Consider the following 6,363-nt stretch of genomic DNA (forward strand, 5'->3'; position numbering starts at 1 on the left):
CATATCATATCACAACACTTTCGTAAATAACCAAAAATCGCGGAATTCGACTGTTAGGCAGAAACCTGTGCAGTTGCCTCTGGGACCACTGCAAAAGATTTAAGACTACAGGTGTTTGGCAGTAACCCCACTCGGTAGCAGTCTGTACCACACAGATTCACTTGGTAGCTGTGGCTGAGCAGTCAGACTTCCCTCAAGAAGAGTTAGGCAGTATACAGAGTATTCACAATAGGTCAAAAGAACACAGTAGAACAAGCAAACACTGACCAGAGCTTGGTGTAAAAGAGATATAAGTATTTATTTAAAACCACATCTAATAAAACACACAGGCACTAATTTTAAGCAGTTCTAAAACACGGTCACTAAAAGATATAAACTCCCTTAAAAGAATATTAGACAAGTCTTAAGTAAAGCCCCACTTATTTTCAGAAAGCGGTGAGAGCTTAACGCAGATGGCACTCTAATAATTCGTTTTAAAAGGGAGAGAAAAGCAGAGTATAAACTGAAACAGATCCCAACACTTTCACAAGAACACAGCAAGAGAGGAAGGCAGAGTCAAACCGTGAAGTTAAAGTTCAGAAGGCCGGATCCACTTTAAGAGGATCAGAACGAAATGTGTCCAAGGTCACACGGTTGAAAAGTGCACAAAAGTCTCGAAAAGGTTCAGAAAGAGTTGGACCAAAAGAAAGGGACCAGTTAGATGGTCAAGGCGGCCAGCCCAGTCCAGAAGGTTAAGGGATTATTATTACCTTGTAGCAATCTTTAGAAAGAGAGGCCTGGCGGACACGGTACCTTAAAGTGGTGAGAATACTCCAGGGGGGGGGCAGTTGTTCCTGGCAGCGGATGCAAGTCGGTGCTTTGTCCGGGTGAAGAGAGGATCTCGTCGGGAGGAAGACAGGAGTCCGTTGCACTGCCAGGGAAGAAACCAGCCGCGGAGTTCTCAGTTAAAAGGAGCTGTCCTTTGGTTCGCGGTCCAGTGGTAAGTGGCTATCCGGTTGCCGGGGTGCTTGGCACGGGCAATTCAACCACAAGAAGTCCTGGGGTGCGAGGAAAAGAAGCTAAACTGGTTGTGCCCACCAGTCAGGGGAAGAGGACTCTCCAGCAGGGAGATCTTCTCTGTCATTGGGAAGTGGTGAGTCGGTTCCGCAAGCTCCACCGGTGGTGTCGTTGTAGCAGGTCGGCTCAGCTTCTCTCTCGTCGGATTCTCAGGTCCTGTGGCGACTTCTGAAGTCCCAGTTCCCAAAGCCCTGCTTTTATGCAGCACACCCCCATTCACTCAGCCTAGCTGTCAATCAAACATGCTAAGTGGTGAGCCGGCCGGCTCACCACTTGCGCCAATCACACAAGAGTGCGACTTGTGTTACCAAGGTAACTCAGTCCAAGGTGCCTAAACCCCCTCCCATACTCCCTGTGGTACCCAGACAGAGTGGCACCACTTTTGCAGGCTTCTGTGGAGAAGCCCGCCAAAAAGTGGAACAAAGGGCTCGACTTGGGTTGGAGTCACAGAAGAGAACACAAACGCCATTTTAGAATCGAGTCCTGGCAAAAAAATACCAACCGGCGAATTAATATTAAATAAATAAACCAGCGGTATGTTCAAGGCTACGGCCTTTCATGCTCTGGCCCACCAAGCAGCCGCAGAGATGTTGATGCCCAAGAAGAACCGAATCTCCATCTATGAACTCCTGTTCAAGGAGGGAGTTGTGGTGGCCAAGAGGATGTGCACATGCCAAGCACCTCGAGCTGGCAGACAAGATGGTCCCCAATCTACACGTCATGAAGGCCATGTACTCTCTCAAATCCTGTGGTTACGTGAAGGAGCAGTTTGTTTAGAGGGATTTTTTTTGGTACTTGACCAATGAAAGCATCCAGTACCTGTGTGACTTCCTGCATCTGCCCCAGAAATCGTGCCAGAAGCTGCCCAGAGACCGGCAGGCCACGACCCAAAGGTCTGGAAGGAGAGCGCCCAGCTAGCCTCAATCGTGGTGAGGCTGATAGAGATACCTACTGCTCCACCTGGTGCTGACAAAAAGGCATAAGCGGGTGCAGGAAAAGCAACATAGTTCCAGTTTTGTGGTAGATTTAGCAGAGGATGTGGCCAGCCTCCTCAGTAAACTTCACTTTGGATTTCTTTGTGTATAATAAAGTTCTAGAAACCCCCACCCCTCCAAAAAAAAAAGAGAGAGGGGCAGGCAGGTAATTTTAGAGGGAGATATCTAAGCCCCACCCTCTGCCTGGAGAAGCGTCTAACTCTTAGAGGGTTATAGGTACCTGAGCTAAAGGTTTGAGAAGGAAGGTATTTTGGAAAAGAGCGTTGGGTATAAAGTGGGCCCCAGCCCCAGAAAGTTTTGTGGACAATGCACAGGGTCTTGAACTTGATCCTTCCAGTAACCGGGAGCCAGTGGAGAGATTTCAAGGCTGGAGAGATATGGTCCATGGGCTTGAGGCCAAGGATACATCTTGCAGTCCTGTTCTGGATTAGTTGCAGAGGATGGAGAGTAGAGGAAGGCAGATTGAGGAAGAGGCTGTTGGGCGTTAGGCCAAGAACATGTCTTGCAGTCCTCTTCTGGATTAGTTGCAGAGGGCGGATAGTAGAGGAAGGCACATTGAGGAAGAGCCTGTTGCAGTAGTCCAGCATGTGGGAGTGAGGGGCCAGTAGCCCCCGTCCCTCCTTTCCTTAGTACAAACTTGGACCATGTGCCTCCAATGGAGGGGCGTGCCCCCATTGCCCTTATACAATGTCAGCACTGTTTTGAAGTTGCATAGATGGGACCATCACGCAGGACACAAGGCATCCATCTTTGTGCCCCCTTGATGTTATCTTGGTAACTAGGCCTCACTGCGATAATACGAAAAGCTTAAGCCAAGCATCCATCTCCACAAATCTGTCCATGACCCCTCACCCTCGCCATTGGAAAATTACTGCCAGTGTAACCCTGTGTCCATGCAAGGCATTCACTTGATGTACCAAATATGTGATCCCACCATGATGCCTGCCAAGCAGACCCCCGACTAACATTAGACTGCTGTCACAATATATCGACTCCTAATACTAACAAATGCCAACGTGCCTTCGAGTCTTTGCAAGTCCAGACCCTAGCTTCAATCAACGCTAACATGATGGTAAAAGCTCTTTAAACTGATGTTCAATATAAACCTCTGTTATTGATGATGTAAATACATATAAGACATTTATAGGTTTACAGTGATTTGTTCAAATGCATTGCAAAGTCATTATTTAGTGCATGCTTCACAGAGATGTATTATGTTAGCTTAGTTGAGTGATCACCCCACCTCACAGCAACCTGACCTTCACCCCTCCTGGACACTGGCAACAGATCACGTGAAGTCCATCCTCCCGGCAAAGGAGCAACCAATCCAGAAGGAAGCGTATCGTCATCGCCATATGTGCCTAAACTAACTAACCAATCTTGTACCGCTTCGGCAACCTACACTAATTGTTTCATGTATGACGAAATGTACCGTTATAAAAAATGCACAACACACTACTGTGTTGTGCCTTATGATCGCATAGTGACCACGCTATTGTGTTGTGCCCTATGGTTGCGTAGCGACCACGCTATTGTGTTGTGCCCTATGGTCGTATTTTAACCATACTATTGTGTTGTGCCTTATGGCCGCACCGATGTCCCTCATCTGCCTATCCTCTGCACGGCGCATTGCCCCTAGCACACACATTATGCTACTTTGCCTTACCGTGATCATGTTCCCCTTCTGTGTCATGCAAAGCAATATACTCTGCAACGGTAACAGCTACTTAACCCATAAAAATGGACTAGCTAGACCCGCCTGCCCAAGACACTACCCTATTGTCTGCCCCACACCATTCCTGCCCACTACTCCAGCCTTCCTCCCGGTCCCACAATCTGCCTATCCTACCTATGACCATGCACAATTTTACGATGTCCTAAACAACAAGAGTGAAGATAGATCCAAGCAGAACCCAACAGGCACTAGAGCACCCTGCCCCACCCATCATCACAGCCCCTCCACGATGACTGACCTTACTGTCTCTCAAACAACCACCCTTATCCCTACCGATCGCAACAATAGACTTGGTGCCAGAATCCACCACAAAACAAGCAAACGCCCACCTAAACCACCCAACAAAACCAACAAGTACACTATAACCCCCATCATCTCGACCCTCCATACACTAAAAGGAGCTCTTCTAAATGTTAGATCCCTGGTCGCCCATTCTACAGAAGTCGCCGACATCATTCTGACTAACAACCTAGACTTCCTTGCTATGACAGAAACTTGGCTACATGAGGCTGCGGGACCATCCCTTACCCTAGCCATCCCTGACAACTATACTATCCTCAGAGTAGACAGACCTAACGCTCGAGGAGGTGGTGTAGCCCTCATCTTCAAGTCCTCACTCGATATCAGACTAGGCTCCTCTCCTCCACTCAAATCATGTGAACACCTCACAGTTAAACTACAAACCTCCCCAAAGAGTACGATCACTATGCACATAATCTACAGACCCCCGGGCCCACCTGGCTCTTTTGAGGAAGACATCACCTCCCTAGTAGCCGAAAGCTCCAAACCTTCAGCTCAAATAATTATACTGGGAGACTTCAATCTTGGGTTTAATGACCCTCATGACTCCCCCGCCACTGCCCTGGCCACGGCATTAGGGGAGCATGGCCTCCTTCAACTCTGCTCTAAACCCACCCACTCGAAAGGCAGAATCCTTGACTGGGTTACCGCCCTCAATTGCAACATTACCCTAAAGGACCCTGTACAACTCATCTGGACGGATCACCACTTCCTCCCCCTTGACATTAATATAAACAACCTAGTGCACAAAAAGCCTATTATTACTCCGGCCTGCCAAACTAGGAAAAAGAGCAACATTACAGCTGAAGCCTTAATGCCTCTGGTGACCCCCATTCTGAACGCCCTACCAACTACAACTGACTTAAACTTGATGGTCAACACCTATAATGACTCCATGGCTAAAGCTATCGACACCATTGCCCCACTAAAAATGCGTAAAGGGAAACCTAAAGCGCACCTGAATACATGGTACACCCCAGAGCTCAAACTTCTCCGACTACAAAAAAGCAAACTGGAATCACTATGGAAATCGGTGCCTTCAGCAGACAATAGAACTAACCTCACCAACTTCTCCACCCACTACAAAAATGAGATCACGCGTGCTAAGAAAGAATCTCTTAATTCCAGGATTTCACAGGCAGGCTCCAGCACAAAAGAGCTCTTTAACATCTTAAAGGAATTAGAAAACCCCACTCCTCCTGAAGATACCTGCACAAAGGATAAACCTTGGTGCACAGGGATCCAGAACGCCCTTGCCAACAAAATCTCAGGGCTCCAAACTAAAATTGAAAACAAACGGCAACAGCTCACTCACGACCCCTCCTCCAGACCCACCCATCCCCCACTCACCGCCTCTAGCTCAGGCTTCACCTTCAAAAAGGTGACCACACTTGAAGTACAAAAATGATAGCATCCTTGAAACCCTCGAACTGCAAGGGGGATAGCTGCCCCGCACAGATAATCAAGGATGCTGCCAGGGATCTCTCCCCCTTCATCACCAAATTAATAAACTTGTCTTTTTCTAACAATATGGTCCCAAGTAATCTGAAACAATCCTGGGTCCTACCCTTGCTAAAAAAACAGACCCTCGACCCAGACATACCCACTAATTATAGACCCATTACCACTGTCCCATTTTTACTAAAGATCCTTGACAGAGTGGCCTATTTACAAATTCAGGATTACCTTGAAACTAACCGATTACTAGGTACTCGCCAATCTGGCTTTCGTCCCAACATGGGACGGAAACGGCCCTTGTTGATCTCAAGAGCCAGATAGACGAAATCAAAGATAAAGGGAGGGCTGCTATCCTGCTTCTCCTCGACCTTTCCGCTGCCTTTGACCTGGTTGACCACAAAATCCTGTGCAACCACCTATCATCGGCAGCACACTTCTCCCACTCGGCGGTCACATGGATCCAATCCTTCCTGGACAATAGGACCATGCGAGTCTTCTCACCCATTGCAGCAGCCGACCCTATTCCCATTACTTGCGGTGTCCCACAAGGATCGTGTGTTTCACCCACCTTGTATAATATATTCACAAAGCCCCTATTCGATAAACTGGACCATCTGGGTGTCACCTACACTAACTACGCAGATGACACCCAGATACTCCTCACTTTATCAGGCAACCACAACAGGATCGGTGAAGTCTTCTCCATCGTTCAGGCATGGATGGCCACACATGGCCTCTGCCTGAACGATGACAAAACCGAACTGCTCCTTGTCGGCTCACCCAACACTATCCGGAATCTCAGCCCGAGCTACTCTAGCT

At 48.0% G+C, this 6,363-nt stretch overlaps 1 pseudogene; it reads left to right on the top strand.

The window, feature by feature from the left end:
- Positions 1-1,614: 1,614 nt before the first annotated feature.
- Positions 1,615-2,160, top strand: LOC138515638 (small ribosomal subunit protein eS10-like; annotated as a pseudogene).
- Positions 2,161-6,363: the final 4,203 nt, after the last annotated feature.

This window comes from Ambystoma mexicanum, chromosome 6q, assembly GCF_040938575.1.
Source record: "Ambystoma mexicanum isolate Mex_15411 chromosome 6q, UKY_AmexF1_1, whole genome shotgun sequence".
In the NCBI taxonomy this organism is placed as follows: Eukaryota; Metazoa; Chordata; class Amphibia; order Caudata; family Ambystomatidae; genus Ambystoma; species Ambystoma mexicanum.